This window comes from Humulus lupulus, chromosome X (genome assembly GCF_963169125.1).
Source record: "Humulus lupulus chromosome X, drHumLupu1.1, whole genome shotgun sequence".
Classification (NCBI taxonomy): domain Eukaryota; kingdom Viridiplantae; phylum Streptophyta; class Magnoliopsida; order Rosales; family Cannabaceae; genus Humulus; species Humulus lupulus.
Window position 1 is genome coordinate 254,068,333 of NC_084802.1, and position 18,235 is coordinate 254,086,567.

Consider the following 18,235-nt stretch of genomic DNA (forward strand, 5'->3'; position numbering starts at 1 on the left):
GCACGATACAAACGAGTGCAACCAGCTAAAAGATGAAATCGAGTTCCTTATCAGACAAGGACACTTTAGGAGATACGTACAGGCCTCGGGAACTTCCCAGCGAGAGGCTCCAGGTGGCAATGAGCAGGCACCTGCACGCCAACGCTCGCCGCCTTTGCAGCCTGATCTCGTAGCTGGCACTTTACTCACCATCTGTGGAGGCCCGCACCTTGCGGGAAACAGCAGAAATGCAAGGGAACAATATGCTCGGACCCTACGCCACAACCAGGACATCAAGATGATGACTGTGGAGGACTGGGCATCGAAGAAGGCTCGGTCAGAGGACGGTGAAATAACCTTCTCTGATAGCGACGCCCAGCTTGTCCGGTTCCCACATTCCGATCCACTGGTCGTGGATGTTAAAATTTCCAACATGATGGTGAAGAGAGTGCTAGTCGATACAGGAAGTTCAGTAAACATCTTGTACAAGTCTTCTCTGGAACGCATGAAGTTGTCCGTCAAGGACTTGGAGCCCTGCAACCTAACAATTTACGGCTTCTCTGGTGAGGGACTCGCCCCAACAGGGTCAATCAGACTTCTGGTAACAGTAGGAACAGCACCTGCTACCAGGATATTACTCGCTACTTTCATAGTAGTCGATTGTCCTCCAGCGTACAATGCTGTAATCGGAAGGCCCATACTGGTTGACCTTAGGGCCGTCACCTCAGTATGGCACCTGGCCATGAAATTCTCGACGGACGCAGGGGTAGGACGCGTGTTGGGAAATCAGGGGGAAGCAAGGGAGTGCTACAATGCCTCGATCACGAAGGCAAAGAAGGGAACGTCGAAGAGCACTCCCTTAGAGAGGTTGCAGATGGCCATTGATACACAAGCCCAATCTGTTGATGGAGTCACCAAATAGGGTGTTGCCCAAAGTGAGGATAGAGATTTAGATCCTCGCTTTGGGGATTTTGAGGAAGATGTTGGACCCGTTGAGGAACTTGAAGAGGTCCAACTTGACGAAAAAGATCCGACCAGAGTTGTAAAGGTCGGTAAAAATTTAGAAGCAACAACGAAGCACGCATTGGTGGATTTTTTGAGAAAGAACTAGGAATTTTTTGCCTGGTCACATAAAGACATGGCTGGGATTGATCCTGCAGTCATTAGCCATGTCCTGAACATTGACAGAAGTTTTCCACCTGTGCAACAGAAAAGAAGGCTGCTCGATAAGGACAGATCGAAAGCCTTAAAAGAGGAAGTTGAAAGACTGAAGGAGAATGGGTTCATCAGGGTGGCATTTTATCCATCATGGGTCTCTAATCTAGTACTGGTTCCTAAGCCTAACAGAAAATGGCAAACCTGTGTGGATTTCACAGACCTCAATAAAGCCTGCCCAAAGGATTGCTTCCTACTCCCAAGGATCGACCAGCTGGTCGATGCAACTACAGGACATGAGATCCTCTCTTTCATGGATGCATACTCAGGATACAATCAGATCAGTATGCATCCCCCTGACGAGGATCACACTAGCTTTCAGACCGACACAGGGTTATATTGTTATAAAGTAATGCCCTTCGGACTGAAAAACACTGGTGCGACTTACCAGCGATTGGTTAACCACATGTTTAAGGAGTTGATCAGAGTAAACATGGAGGTGTACGTGGACGACATGCTGGTGAAGTCAAAGAAGGTAGAAGGACATGTGAAGGATTTACATGAGTGTTTCAATGTTTTGAACAAATATCAGATGAAGCTAAATCCTCTCAAATGTTCCTTCGGAGTAGGATCAGGGAAATTTTTGGGGTTCATTGTCAATTCAAGAGGAATCCAGGCCAACCCTGAAAAGATCAAAGCCCTGATCGACATGAAATCGCCGGTGAAAATCAAGGATGTGCAAAGTTTAACTAGAAGGATTGCCGCACTCAGTAGATTTATTTCAAAGTCGACGGATAAATGTGTCCCTTTCTTTAATCTACTTAGAGGCAACAAGAAGTTCGAGTGGACTGGAGACTGTGAATAGGCTTTCCAAGCCTTAAAAGCCCACATGGAATAGCCTCTTATTTTATCAAAACCTATAGATGGAGAAACTTTGTTCATTTACCTGGCGATCACCGAATATGCTGCTAGTTCGGTGCTAGTACGAGAAGAAGAAGGCGTACAAAAGGCAGTTTATTATGTTAGCAAGAGATTAATCGAGGCCGAATTGAGGTATCCTCCCATCGAAAGATTAGCCTATTGCTTAATTCTGGCCTCAAGGAAGTTACGTCCTTACTTCCAAGCCCATCCCATCACAGTCTTAACTGACCAGCCCTTCGACAAGTTCTACAAAAACCGGAGGCAGCTGGACGTTTGTTAAAATGGGCATTAAAGCTCGGACAATTCGATATCGCATATTCACCGTGAGCAGCAGTAAAAGGACAAGTCTTGGCTGATCTTATCGCCGAATTCACTGAGCTCCCAGACAACGAGCAGTGCGAAAAACCTAGCGCGCCTGAGCCCCAAGTTGAAGGTCCTTCGTGGAAGTTATTCACTGACGGATCGTCTAATGAATCTCACGCAGGAGCAGGAGTGATATTGATAACGCCAGAAGGGCATCGATTTCACTGTGCTATTAGGTTCGATTTCACCACTTCAAATAATGAGGCCGAGTATGAAGCACTCCTCACTGGGCTGAGGTTGTCCAAAGACATGAGTATAAAAGTGCTGGATATTTACAATGATTCACAGCTGGTAGTGAATCAGGTCTTAGGGGAATATCAAGCACGAGGCCTGAAAATGGTGGCCTACCTGAACAAAAAGAAAGATTTGTTGGCGCAATTCGAGAAATATACCCTCCAGCAAATACCTCGAGATCAGAATTCAAACGCAGATGCCTTAGCCAAACTCGCGAGTGCGAAAGATGGTGACACTTTAAATATAGTGCCAGTGGAGCGGCTACGCGAGCCGAGCATACGAGCAAATGAAGCCAGTATGGAGATTCAGATAGAAGATACATGGATGGAACCGTACTTGGAGTATCTCACGAATGGTGTACTACCATCAGATAGAAACAAAGCCAGAACTCTTCAGAGACAAGCTGCCAGATACATACTGGTCGATGGTGTTTTATACCGAAGAGGATACTCCATGCCACTGCTCAGATGTATTACACCAGAAAAGGATAAAGAGCTGATGAGGGAAGTACATGAAGGCTTCTGTGGGGATCACCCTGGGGGGCAGAGCTTATCGAAAAAGATTCTGAGGCAGGGTTATTTCTGGCCGACTATGAACGAAGACTCAATGGAGTCTGTGTGAAAATATGATAAGTGTCAGAGGTTTTCCAAGATCCCACACATAGCTCCCAACAAGTTAAATCAGATGCAAAGTCCATGGCCCTTCGCAGTATGGGGTATCGATTTAATTGGATCCTTGCCAACGGGAAAAGGTGGAGTAAAATACACGGTTGTAGCAGTCGACTAATTCACCAAATGGGCCGAACCTGAGCCACTCGCTACCATAACGACAAAGAAACTTCTTGACTTTGTCATCAAGAACATTGTTTGCAGATATGAATTGCCTCGAAAGATTGTCTCAGACAACGGCACCCTGTTTGACAGCGACCTATTCACAAACTTCTGCGAAAGGCATGGAATCCTCAAGAGCTTTTCTTCAGTCGCGCATCCACAAGCAAATGGGAAAGTCGAAGCAGTGAATAAAACACTTAAGGATACCCTGAAGAAAAGGCTCGAAGAAGCTAAAGGAGCATGGCCAGAACAGCTGCCTGAAGTACTCTGGTCGTATAGAACTTCTCATTGAACAGCAACGGGTCATACCCCGTTTTCCTTAGCATACGGGTATGAGGCTATGTTTCCAGTCGAATTAGATCCACCCTCACATCGAAGAATCACATATGACCAAGACCAGAATAGCCAACTATTGATGGAGTCCCAAGACTCGCTTGAGGAGAAACGAGAAAAAGCCCAACACTGAGTAGCTGCGTACCAGCAAAAAGTCGCCCGATATTTTAACTCGAAAGTAAAAGAAAGAAAGTTCAACGTCGGAGACCTAGTACTTCGACGAGTTTTCTTAAACACCCGCGACCCAGCTGCTGGAGTACTCGGACCAAACTGGGAATGACCTTAACAGATTGAAGAAGTCCTTCATCCAGGCACATACAAACTTGCACGCTTAAATGGAGATCTCATTCCGCGCTATTGGAACGGAGAACACCTGTGGAAGTATTATTAATAAACAGTCATTCCTAAAGGACTGGCTTGTATTAATTTTTACTTTCTACAAGTTTTGAAAAAGGGTTAGTCATGTTATATGGCTAATCGCTTATAAGTGTAAGATCTTTTTAAAAGATCATTCGTAAAGATATGTCTAGTCCATTTTAATACAAGAATTATAAGGGACTGTGCGCAGCCAGTCATTCTTGCCAAACCTTTGTAAAAAAAATTTTACAAGTATTTGTTCATTACGTGTGTTGTTTTGCTGTATTGTAAGTGTTGCATTCTATACTGAGCAGTAATGTTCGCACAGGTCATGGTCAAGGCAAGTGACTAAGGACGTAAAGCTCCTCAGTCAATTGGGGGGCATATAAGGTACATCGATAGCAAAGCATACCAAGAGGTATGTAAACACATGAACAAAATAAGTGAAAGCATGCTACGGTACTTAGAGTATTTTTCCAAATTTATATTTTATTAAATCAAGCCAAAGTACTATGCTAAGTTCGGTCATGCGAATAGATGTTATAATAAGCAGAAATATTATAATATCAAAGGGGATTCTTGTAACGACCCAAATTCGCTAATAAGGCTTAAGGGCCTTGATTAGTGTGCCAGGAGGGCAGGTTGGGATTTATGTGTGATTTTATGAATTAAATGCATGATTATGATTTAAAGCATGCTATTTGGCTATTTGTTTAACTGAGATGCATGGCTATGTTTACTAGTATGCATGTAGGCCCGGATCGTGTTAGAAGGGCATAATTGTAATTTTGGCCATGTTGGGCATAACTGTATTGATATGTGATAATTGTATTCTGTGAATTGTACCACGTGGGTGTGGTTGTTTTATTGTGATGCACGTGCCGAGACGGTCCTAGAGAGCTAGTTAACTCAAGAGTCACAACGGGATTTCTATACCCGGCTCGGGAGGAGCCTAGGGGTACCTCGGGATTTTATGGTTAAGTTGAGATTTAGTGGGTAATGGTTATTGGAGATTTAGTAACCTGGATAACCATTAGTTACTGCTGAGAGTAACAAGTTTTAGAAAGAAAATGGTAGGAATGAAATAGAAATGAAAGGACTTAAGTGCCCTTGAGGTTTAAATAAGAAAGGATAGGCAAGGAGGGGCAAATTGGTCATTTGGTTGGGAAATAGATAAATGGCAGCTGGGATTTAGGGGTATACGGTTTGGGGCATTTATGCCACTTGAGGCTTGATAGAGAAAGAAGAAAGAGAAGGAGAAAGAAGGTTAGGGCAAGAAGAAGAAGAGAAGGAGAAGTGGGAGTCTAGGAGGAGATCAAGGACTTTGTGTGGGTTCTCCATTTGAGGTAAGGTTTTTAGACACATCTAAGTTTTGATTTCTGTTTTGATTGGTAAAATCTAGAGCTTGAGTTGTTTTTGTTGAGTTTTGAGTTAGTTGTTTGAGTTTTGGTTTGGGTGGCTGAAAATAGGAATCAAGGGGTGGATTCTTGGGTGTGTTGATGTTGTGATCTTGTATCTAGTGCCTATAGGTTGTTAAGTTGTTCATATGAAGCTTGGAATTGGTTTTTGGGGTTTGGGTATTGGTTTGGTATGATTTGGGAAGGTTTAAGCTGGGAGAAAATGTAACGACCCAAATTCAGTGTTTAGGCTTAAGGGCCTGGGGAAGTGTGCCTGGAGGGCATGATGGGATTTTGTGTGTGACTTTAATGAGCTTAATGCATGATTACGATTTATTGCACGTTATGTGATTAGTTAATTAATTGAGATGCACGACTATGTGAATTAGTATGCATGTAGACCTGATTGTCTTAGAATGAGCATGATTGTAATCTGGACATGTTAGGGCATATCTGTGATAATTGTACTATGTGAATTGTGCCATGTGAGTGTGATGTTTTTACCAGGATGCACGCATCGAGACGGTCCTAGTGAGCCAGTTAGTCTAAAAGTCACAACGGGATGTTGTACCCGGCTCGGGAGGAGCCTAGGGGTACTTCGGGAATCTTATAAGTTGAGTTGAGAATGAGTGATTAGTTATTGGTATTTTGGTAACCATTTGTAACTGCTGTGAGTAACAAGTTTTAAGATAGGAAGTGGTAGAATTGAAATGAAAGTGTAAAGACTTAAGTACCCTTGAAGGTTTAGCTTAGAAGGATTAGTAAGGAGGGGTAATTTGGTCTTTTGGCAAGGCAAATAGACATTTTGCAGCTGGGATTTAGGGGGTACGGTTTGGGCATTTGGGTTCACTTGTGGCTTTGATAAAATTAGAAGAGAGGGAAAAGAAGAGGAGAGAAAGGCTAGGGCAAAGAAGAAGAAAGAAGAAGAGGTGTAGAAGGGGGCTGAAGTGGGAAGCTTAGAAGGAGATCAAGGGAACTTTTAGGGTGGATTCTACTCTTGAGGTAAGGATCTTATGCTTATTTAAGTTTGTTTTCTATGTTGATTTGAGGAATGTAATGCTTGACTTAGGATTTTCATGGGCTTTGTTTGAGTTACTGAATTTGAGGATCAAAGGTTTGGATCTTGGGTGTGTTGAGGTTTTGATCTTGTTTCTAAGTGTCTATAGGTTATTAGATTGTTCATATGAAGTGTGGAATTGAGTTTGGGGTTGAGATATGTGTTTGGGGTTGGTTTGGAGGTATTTTGGATGAAGGATTTGAAGGAGAAAAACCCAGATTTTCGGGTTCGTAAGGGCGCGCCGCGGCCCTGTTCTTGGGCGCCGCGGCGTGAGGCTGGTTCCAGGCGAGGGGCTCTCTGACTTGCTTTAGCGCCGCGGCCCTGTAGGGCTGAGCCGCGGCGCTAGGCCATTTTTCAGGACACCAAAATTCCATTTTTGAGCTTTTGCTCCAGGGGTTCGGGGGATGTTTCCAATGACTTATTTTAGGATTTTGGGAGTCCCGAGAGTGCGGGATTGGTCCCGGGAAGTGGTTTTGGGTTGGTTAGTATTAAAAGTGTTTTATGTGTGTTGTGACTAGGATTTCGGAGAGGCTCGTGCTAAGAGGACCGTGCTCGTGACCGTGGTACTTTGGAAAGCACGGGATACAGGTAAGAAAACCGTAACACCCGAGTTTAGGGCATGGCCCCACTGTGTGATTGTAGGGCGTGGCCCCGGATTGTATTACGTGCAAATGCTTAAACTTAAATGAACCATGATGTGTGTGAATGTTTATTTTGAATGTACTATATGTGTTATTATGATGAAACGAGCGGCAGAGGCCGGGTACGGCATAGGCCGGGGCGGCCGTGGGCCGAAGTAACACACAGCACATGGGATGCTTATATTCAGGGTGGGACCCAAGGGATACATGAGTTATCCTCGCGGTGAGAACCGAAACTCCAGGCTTTGGTAAAGCCTTGGGAGCGGCATGGCCGTACTTGTTTATTATGATGGTTTTCCTATGTATCAGTAAATTATTGCCAGCTATTTACTTTGCATATGTTATGTGTTATTTGGGTTTTCTTGCTGGGCTTCGGCTCACGGGTGCTCCGTGTGGCAGGTAAAAGCAAGGAGTCAGTCAACCGGCCATGAGTATGGAGAGCGTGGGGGCGGCGCGTACATGTTCGGTCTGCCCGACTGCTTTGGTTGGGGGCATTTTGTATATGGCTGTATTTAACCATTCTTTTGATAGCTGATCAAGTGTAAATCTATTTTGAGTTGTAAATATTTTGTAAACCTTATTTTGGGATCCCAGATGTTTTATAATTAACGTTTTTAATGAAACTAAACATTTTCAAAGAGTACAGCCTTAAACTCTGGTTTATTCACACTTTTGGTTTTAGAAACCACTTGAGTCAATTAAATGCACAATTTCTGTTTTAAACTCACTTAGTAACGGCTCTAAGGTAGTAGGGCGTTACAACTTGGTATCAGAGCGAGCTAAGGTTTATTGGTTCTGGAGATCGACCGAACATGTACGCACGCTGCCATTGAAAAGCTCGACTCAGGGTAGTTTGGTATGATCGGTTGATATATTCATGAATATGTGTTTAATGCTTTGTGTGCCTGCCTAAATTATTATGAGCATGATGATTGAAATAACATATGCATGATGCCAGGGCAAGGCCCGTTGTATGCTGCATGGTATTTGTATGTCACTTTGGTCGATTGATCTTGGTTGTTGTTGAGATTGAGAGGTGGAAATTGGACCTTGTTATCATGCCTAATGAGCGGTGTCATTGATTGCAGGCATTTAGTTGCAATGCCTCGCCAATCATCGAGACTCCGCGGCATTCAGGCCGAGGATGATAACCAGGGGCAGGACCCTCCACCTGCTCCTCAGAACTGGCAACAGATTTTAGCAGAGATGGAGGCTAGGTTGAAGAAAACAGAGGATGAGCTTAGTCAGTACAGGCAACCAGCTCCTCCACCGGCCACTGTGATACCACCGCCTAGTGTGGTACCGGCTCCGGTTCAACCTGTGACTGGGAACAGGTTGGAACCTCTATATGAAAGATTCAGAAAACAGCAACCTCCTACCTTCGAGGGGGGAGCAGACCCACTGCAGGCTGAGCAGTGGATGAGTACAATGTCTGTAATCCTGGACTTCATGAGGGTTGAAGGAAGGGATAGGGTTGATTGTGCCAGTTATATGCTTAGGCATGATGCACGAATATGGTGGGAGGTAGTAGGGCAGCGAAGGGATACAGCTATTATGACCTGGGAGGAATTCAAGAGCCTTTTCAACGAGAAATACTACAGCGTAGCCGTTCGAGCGGCGAAGGCGGATGAGTTTAACAGTCTGACTCAGGGCAGGTTATCTGTCACTGAGTACGCCTTGGTATTTGATAGATTGGCGAAGTTTGCGCCAGAGCTTGTGCCGACTGATATGGCCAGAAGGGACAAATTTGTACGGGGATTAGGTGCAATGATCGCCCGTCACGTGAGTATTACAATGGCTCCAGAGACTACCTATGCGCAAGTGGTAGACAAGGCCCTCACTGCCGAGAGGGCTGAGGATCAGATCTGGAAGGATAACGCTGCTAGGCGTGACACCAGGAGGGTAATGCCTTCTTCTTCTGGGCCTAGTCGGGGCAGCGGCCCCAGTGAGCAGAAGAGGAGAGTACCAGACTCATTTACTCCCTATGGTTCCGACAGAAGGGTTCGCGGTTCCGTGGGTGGCCGCCAGGGCGGTAATGACAACTGGAGGAGCTATCCATGGTGTCCTCGATGCAGGCGACGGCATCAGGGCGAGTGCCGGTCCGCCTCTGGAGCGGGTACCGGCATCAGGGCATGTTTTGTTTGTGGAAGCACCAGCCACTTGAAGAAAGATTGCCCGCAGGCTAAGAAGGAGGAGCCTAGGCAGGGTGACAGCCTCGCGCCTGCTAGGGTCTTCACCTTGACTCAGACTGAGGCAGAGGCCAGCCCATCAGTGGTCACAGGTCAGATTTTTAGCGCTGGATCCTTGTTTACTGCATTGATTGATTCTGGTGCTACGCACTCATTTGTTTCTACTAGAGTGATTGATCAGCTGTGTAGACCTAGTATTTTGTATGCTAGGGGTTTTCAGACTGTATTGCCTACAGGAGAGCTGGTAGTCTCTAGGAGGTGGGTTAGAGCCTTACCAGTAGTGGTAGACGGTAGAGAATTATTTGTTGACCTGATTGAACTAGATATGGACGATTTTGACATAATACTAGGGATGGATTGGTTGACGCGGTATGGAGCAACAATTGATTGTAGGCGACGAATGGTGACCTTTGAACCGGAGGGCGAGGCACCCTTTGTGTTCGTGGGAACGGTGGATGGACCGCGGGTACCTGTGATCTCGGCACTAAAGGCTAGAGACCTGATGCAAGAGGGTTGCATAGGATTCCTAGCAAGTATAGTGGATTTCTCTAAGGTGGCGGCAGTGGGACCGAATGAAACCAGAGTTGTCTGCGAGTTTCCAGACTTGTTTCCAGCGGATCTACCGGGGTTGCCGCCACAGCGGGAGATTGAGTTCGTCATAGAGTTGGCTCCGGGAGCAGAGCCAGTTTCCAAGGCACCTTACAGAATGGCTCCGGCAGAATTAAAGGAATTGAAGATTCAGCTGCAGGAACTACTTGATTTGGGGTTTGTCAGACCGAGTTTCTCGCCGTGGGGTGCACCAGTTTTATTTGTTAAGAAAAAGGATGGATCGCTCAGGATGTGCATCGATTACAGGGAGTTGAATAAGTTGACCATCAAGAACAAATATCCATTGCCTAGGATCGACGATTTATTTGATCAGCTTCAAGGGAGTATAGTGTTTTCGAAGATTGATCTCCGATCAGGCTACTATCAATTGAGGATCAGAGATGAGGACATACCAAAGACTGCATTTCGGACTCGGTATGGGCATTATGAATTTCTGGTTATGTCCTTTGGATTAACCAATGCCCCGGCGGCATTTATGGATTTGATGAACATAATTTTTAAGGATTACTTGGATAAGTTTGTGATTGTGTTTATTGATGATATCCTAGTATACTCCCAGACAGAGACAGAGCATGAGCATCATCTGCGTCTAGTGTTGCAGCGGTTAAGAGGGCATAAGCTATATGCCAAGTTTAGTAAGTGCGAGTTCTGGTTATCGCAAGTTTCATTTTTGGGCCATATTATCAGTAAGGATGGGTTACTGGTCGACCCAAGTAAGACGGAAGCAGTGAGGGATTGGCCTAGACCCAGCAATGTTCCTGAAGTTAGAAGTTTCCTTGGACTAGCAGGTTACTACCGGCGGTTTGTAGAGGGGTTCTCCAGAATTGCTACTCCGTTGACAGAATTGACAAGGAAGAAGACCAAGTTTGTGTGGACAGATCGATGCGAGAATAGCTTCAAAGAGCTGAAGCGGCGGTTGATTACTGCACCAGTGCTGAGCCTGCCAACAGATAATGAGAAGTTTGTGGTCTACTGTGACGCTTCCAGACAGGGTCTGGGATGCGTGTTGATGCAGGCTGGGAAAGTGATAGCGTACGCATCAAGGCAATTAAAGGAGTACGAGCAGAGGTATCCCACGCATGACCTGGAATTAGCTGCAGTGGTATTCGCACTTAAGATTTGGAGACACTATCTGTATGGAGAGAGGTGCGAGATATACACTGATCACAAGAGTCTAAAGTATTTCTTTACCCAGAAGGACTTGAACATGCGCCAGAGACGGTGGCTTGAGCTGGTAAAGGATTACGATTGTGATATCCTATACCATCCTAGGAAGGCTAATGTGGTGGCTGATGCATTGAGCCGAAGGGGCCCAGGACAGTTGTATAGTTCGAGGCAGATATCTGACAGACTAGCAGGAGAGATGACCAGAGCAGGTATAGAGCTAGTGGTTGGGAGGTTAGCCAACATTACTCTTCAGTCAACACTCCTCGAGAGGATTAAGGATGCACAGGGAAAGGACCCACAGTTAGTTGAGCGTAGAGAGAACGTCCTATCGGGAGCAGCTAAGGACTTCTCTATTTCTGAGATGGGTTTGTTGAAGTACAAAGGACGGATTTGTGTTCCGATTGATCCAGACATTCGGCGAGAGATCTTGGACGAGTCTCATACCACTCCCTACTCTTTGCACCCAGGTTCTACGAAGATGTACCATGACCTGAAGGTTTTGTATTGGTGGTCAGGCATGAAGAGGGACGTGGTGGATTATGTGGCTAGATGCCTAACCTGTCAGCAGATTAAGGCAGAACACCAGAGGCCAGCAGGATTATTACAGCCTCTTGGGATTCCCGAGTGGAAATGGGAAGACATTGCCATGGAATTTGTGGTAGGATTGCCAAAGACCGTGGGTCAGCATGACTCGGTATGGGTGATTGTGGACAGGTATACGAAGTCCGCCCACTTCTTACCTGTGAAGACGACTTATACTGTGGAGCAGTATGCAGAGCTTTATGTTAAGGAAATTGTTCGACTTCATGGGGCTCCGAGGTCGATAGTATCCGACAGAGACCCCACTTTCACTTCCAAGTTTTGGAAGAGCCTGCAGAAGGCTATGGGCACGCAGCTTCGGTTTAGTACCGCTTATCATCCTCAGACGGATGGACAGTCTGAGAGGACAATTCAGATACTGGAGGACATGTTACGAGCTTGTGTGTTGGATTTTGAGGGAACTTGGAGTAGGTATCTCCCTCTGATTGAGTTCTCGTACAACAATAGTTATCAGGCGACAATTGGTGTGGCTCTGTATGAGATGCTGTATGGAAGAAAATGCAGATCACCGATTCACTGGGATGAGACAGGTGAGAGAAGGTATTTAGGTCCTGAAATGGTTCAGAGGACCAATGAGGCACTTGAGAAGATTAGGGCTCGTATGCTCGCCTCCCAGAGTCGCCAGAAGAGTTATTCAGATCAGAAACGCAGGAGCATAGAATTTCAGGTTGGTGATCATGTATTCCTCAGGGTTTCACCCCTGAGAGGAGTAAAACGATTTGGCGTTCGGGGCAAGCTGAGTCCCAGGTTTTTTGGCCCATTTGAGGTTCTAGAACGAATTGGGGAGGTGGCTTACAGGTTAGCAATGCCTCCAGCTTTATCAGGAGTTCATGACGTGTTTCATGTATCCATGCTCCGGAAGTATGTTTCGGACACTACTCATGTGTTGAGCTATGAGAACTTGGAGTTGGATCGGGACCTATCGTATGAAGAAAAGCCTGTTTAGATCCTTGATAGGAAGGACAAGGTCTTGAGGAGCAAGACCATCGCTTTGGTCAAAGTATTGTGGAGGAACAGCAAGGTCGAAGAGGCGACGTGGGAACTGGAATCAGATATGCGGGAGCGGTATCCCGAGTTGTTTAGGTAAATTTCGAGGACGAAATTCTCATGAGGAGGGGATAGTTGTAACGACCCAAATTCAGTGTTTAGGCTTAAGGGCCTGGGGAAGTGTGCCTGGAGGGCATGATGGGATTTTGTGTGTGACTTTAATGAGCTTAATGCATGATTACGATTTATTGCACGTTATGTGATTAGTTAATTAATTGAGATGCACGACTATGTGAATTAGTATGCATGTAGACCTGATTGTCTTAGAATGAGCATGATTGTAATCTGGACATGTTAGGGCATATCTGTGATAATTGTACTATGTGAATTGTGCCATGTGAGTGTGATGTTTTTACCAGGATGCACGCATCGAGACGGTCCTAGTGAGCCAGTTAGTCTAAAAGTCACAACGGGATGTTGTACCCGGCTCGGGAGGAGCCTAGGGGTACTTCGGGAATCTTATAAGTTGAGTTGAGAATGAGTGATTAGTTATTGGTATTTTGGTAACCATTTGTAACTGCTGTGAGTAACAAGTTTTAAGATAGGAAGTGGTAGAATTGAAATGAAAGTGTAAAGACTTAAGTACCCTTGAAGGTTTAGCTTAGAAGGATTAGTAAGGAGGGGTAATTTGGTCTTTTGGCAAGGCAAATAGACATTTTGCAGCTGGGATTTAGGGGGTACAGTTTGGGCATTTGGGTTCACTTGTGGCTTTGATAAAATTAGAAGAGAGGGAAAAGAAGAGGAGAGAAAGGCTAGGGCAAAGAAGAAGAAAGAAGAAGAGGTGTAGAAGGGGGCTGAAGTGGGAAGCTTAGAAGGAGATCAAGGGAACTTTTAGGGTGGATTCTACTCTTGAGGTAAGGATCTTATGCTTATTTAAGTTTGTTTTCTGTGTTGATTTGAGGAATGTAATGCTTGACTTAGGATTTTCATGGGCTTTGTTTGAGTTACTGAATTTGAGGATCAAAGGTTTGGATCTTGGGTGTGTTGAGGTTTTGATCTTGTTTCTAAGTGTCTATAGGTTATTAGATTGTTCATATGAAGTGTGGAATTGAGTTTGGGGTTGAGATATGTGTTTGGGGTTGGTTTGGAGGTATTTTGGATGAAGGATTTGAAGGAGAAAAACCCAGATTTTCGGGTTCGTAAGGGCGCGCCGCGACCCTGTTCTTGGGCGCCGCGGCGCGAGGCTGGTTCCAGGCGAGGGGCTCTCTGACTTGCTTTAGCGCCGCGGCCCTGTAGGGCTGAGCCGCGGCGCTAGGCCATTTTTCAGGACACCAAAATTCCATTTTTGAGCTTTTGCTCCAGGGGTTCGGGGGATGTTTCCAATGACTTATTTTAGGATTTTGGGAGTCCCGAGAGTGCGGGATTGGTCCCGGGAAGTGGTTTTGGGTTGGTTAGTATTAAAAGTGTTTTATGTGTGTTGTGACTAGGATTTCGGAGAGGCTCGTGCTAAGAGGACCGTGCTCGTGACCGTGGTACTTTGGAAAGCACGGGAAACAGGTAAGAAAACCGTAACACCCGAGTTTAGGGCTTGGCCCCACTGTGTGATTGTAGGGCGTGGCCCCGGATTGTATTACGTGCAAATGCTTAAACTTAAATGAACCATGATGTGTGTGAATGTTTATTTTGAATGTACTATATGTGTTATTATGATGAAACGAGCGGCAGAGGCCGGGTACGGCATAGGCCGGGGCGGCCGTGGGCCGAAGTAACACACAGCACATGGGATGCTTATATTCAGGGTGGGACCCAAGGGATACATGAGTTATCCTCGCGGTGAGAACCGAAACTCCAGGCTTTGGTAAAGCCTTGGGAGCGGCATGGCCGTACTTGTTTATTATGATGGTTTTCCTATGTATCAGTAAATTATTGCCAGCTATTTACTTTGCATATGTTATGTGTTATTTGGGTTTTCTTGCTGGGCTTCGGCTCACGGGTGCTCCGTGTGGCAGGTAAAAGCAAGGAGTCAGTCAACCGGCCATGAGTATGGAGAGCGTGGGGGCGGCGCGTACATGTTCGGCCTGCCCGACTGCTTTGGTTGGGGGCATTTTGTATATGGCTGTATTTAACCATTCTTTTGATAGCTGATCAAGTGTAAATTTATTTTGAGTTGTAAATATTTTGTAAACCTTATTTTGGGATCCCAGATGTTTTATAATTAACGTTTTTAATGAAACTAAACATTTTCAAAGAGTACAGCCTTAAACTCTGGTTTATTCACACTTTTGGTTTTAGAAACCACTTGAGTCAATTAAATGCACAATTTCTGTTTTAAACTCACTTAGTAACGGCTCTAAGGTAGTAGGGCGTTACAGAAAACGCAGGAGAAAACCCAGAATTCTGGGTCTGCGATGGCGTGCCGCGACACAGGTTTTTCGTGCCGCGGCAAGGGAGCTCCTGACTGATGGATGCCGCGGCACAAGAAAGTTGTGCCGCGGCACAAGGAAAATTTCAGGTTGACATTTTTGGCAATTTTAGGCCTTTGCTCCGGGGGGTTCGGGGGATGTCTCCGGGGAGTTGTTTTAAGGTTTTATAGGTCCCGGGAGTGTGGGATTGGTCCCGGGAAGTGGTTTTGGGTTGATTAGTAATGAGGGATGTTTCTTGTGTGTTGTGACTAGGTTCTTGGAGAGGCTCGTGCTAGAGGACCGTGCTCGCGGCTTTAGTGCATCAGGAGGCTCGGAATGCAGGTAAGAAAACTATAACACCCGTAGGATAGGGCTTGGGCCCATAGTATGATTGCGGGGCGCGGCCCTATATTGCATGTTGCATGATGAGATGATTTCCGGGCGTGGCCCTATACTGCATTACATGTTAAGGTGCAGATTTAATTGAATTAGCATTTGTTGAATGTTGCTTGATTTATGCTATGTGTGATTATGATGAAATGAATGACAAGGGCCGAGTACGGCGTAGGCCGGGGCGGCCGTGGGCCGAAAGTAACACCTAGCACATGGGATGCTATAGTCAGGGCGGGGCCCGGTGGATACATGTGTTATGCTATATTCAGGGTGGGACCCAAGGGATACATGAGTTATCCTCGCGGTGAGAACCGGTACCCCAGGCTTCGGTAAGGCTCTGGGGCGGCTTGGCCGTGTTTGCTTAGTCTAAATGGTTGACTTGTTTATCTGTGGATTATCTGTTATGATAAACTGTATAAACAGCATATGATATGTTCTGCATGAGTTTTCTTGCTGGGCTTCGGCTCACGGGTGCTCTGTGTTGCAGGTAAGGGCAATGACTGAGTCAACCAACCATGAGTACGGAGAGCGTGAAGCGGCGCGTACATGTTTGGCCTGCCCGACTGCTTTGGTTGGGGGTTTGTTTGAAAATGGCTGTACTAATCTATGATTTTGTAACTGATCAACTGTAAACTTATTTCGAGATGTAAATAGTTTTCAAACCTTATTTCTGGGATCCCAATTGTTTAATACTAGAAGTTTTTATTGAGTCAACGCATTTTCAAAGATTACAGCCTTAACTTTTATTAGTCACACTTTTGCTTCAAAACCTCGGTTAGCGAGTTCATTGCACTGTTTTGTCTTAAAACTCACTTAGTAACGGCTCTAAGGAAGTAGGGCGTTACAACTTGGTATCAAAGCGAGCTAAGGTTTATTGGTTCTGGAGATTGACCGAACATGTACGCTCGCTGTCAGTGACAAGCTCGACTCAGGGTTGGTTGGTATGATTGATTGACATGTCTGAATATATGTTTGAATGCCCTGTTTGCCTGCTTATCTACGTGGAGCATGAATAATGAGCTGACATATGCAGGAGATACTGTTGGGCTGGGCCCTTGACTATTGCATGTTGAGATTGATGCATGCTGAATAATACTATTATGCATATGGATGAATATTGGCATAATGGTTCGCATATTGAGTGTATGTGGTTAATTTTCTGGATTAAATTCATATGTTATATCTGTTTATTGGCTTGTATGAAGCATGATGAGTATGGATATACTTAGTGATGATTGAATCTGGTAGCTAAATGTATATCGTTGTGGATTTGACCTAGTATAGGCTTGTGTGTGCATTATACCTGTGGATATTTGGACCTAGTTGTAACGACCCAAATTCGCTAATAAGGCTTAAGGGCCTTGATTAGTGTGCCAGGAGGGCAGGTTGGGAGTTATGTGTGATTTTATGAATTAAATGCATGGTTATGATTTAAAGCATGTTATATGACTAATTGAACATTGAGGTGCATGACTACGTGGTTAGTATGCATGTTAGGTGAAATAATTATGCATGTGGACCCCGTTTGCATGATAGGGGTAAATTGGTAATTTTAGCCCGCTGAGGGCATATATGTGATAATTGTATTCTGTGAATTGTACCACGTGAGTGTGGTGTTATTATTGTGATGCACGTGCCGAGACGGTCCTGGAGAGAAAATTTACTTAAGAGTCACAATGGGATTTCTATACCCGGCTCGGGAGGAGCCTAGGGGTACTTCGGGAATTTTATGGCTAAGATTGAGATTTAGCGGGTAATGGTTATTGGTGATTGAGTAACCTGGGTAACCATTAGTTACTACTGAGAGTAACAAGTTCTAGATAGAAAATGGTAGAAATGAAATAGAAGTAAAAGGACTTAAGTGCCCTTGAGATTAGTTGGGAAAGGATAGGCAAGGAGGGGTAAAATGGTCATTTGGCTAGGAATTGGATATATGGCAGCTGGGTATTAAGGGGTACACGGTTTGGGGCTTGGTCATTTGATGCTTTGATAATTTGAAGAGAAGAAGAAGGAGAGGGAAAAAGCTAGGGCATGAAGAAGAAGAAGGGAGCTGAAACTTGAAGACTAAGGGGATGAACCAAGGAAGCTTAAGGTTGGATTCTTGATTGAGGTAAGAGTTTTAAACATCCTTGGGTTTTCTTTTCTGTTGTGGTTTAAGATTTTGAAGCCATGGTTTAGGTTTGTCAAGCTTGGGTTGTGTTTTTGGCCTTTGGGTTTGAGTTTTCTGAAATTTGGAATCAAATGGGTGATTTTGAGTGTGATTGTGTTATTGAGTTGGGTTATGATGTTTATGGGTTGATGTATGGTCTATTTGAAGTTTTGAGTTGGTTTTGGAGCTTGGGTGTGAGTTTGGGACGATTTGGGAGGTTTTAGCTCGGAGAAAATGCAGGGGAAAAACCCAAAATTCTGGGTCTGCGAAGGCGTGCCGCGACACAGGTTTTTCGTGCCGCGGCAAGGGAGTCCCTGACTGATGTGTGCCGCGGCACAAGGCAAATTTCAGGTTCACATTTTTGGCAATTTTAGGCCTTTGCTCCGGGGGTTCGGGGGATGTCTCCGGGGTGTTGTTTTAAGGTTTTAGAGGTCCCGAGAGTGTGGGATTGGTCCCGGGAAGTGGTTTTGGG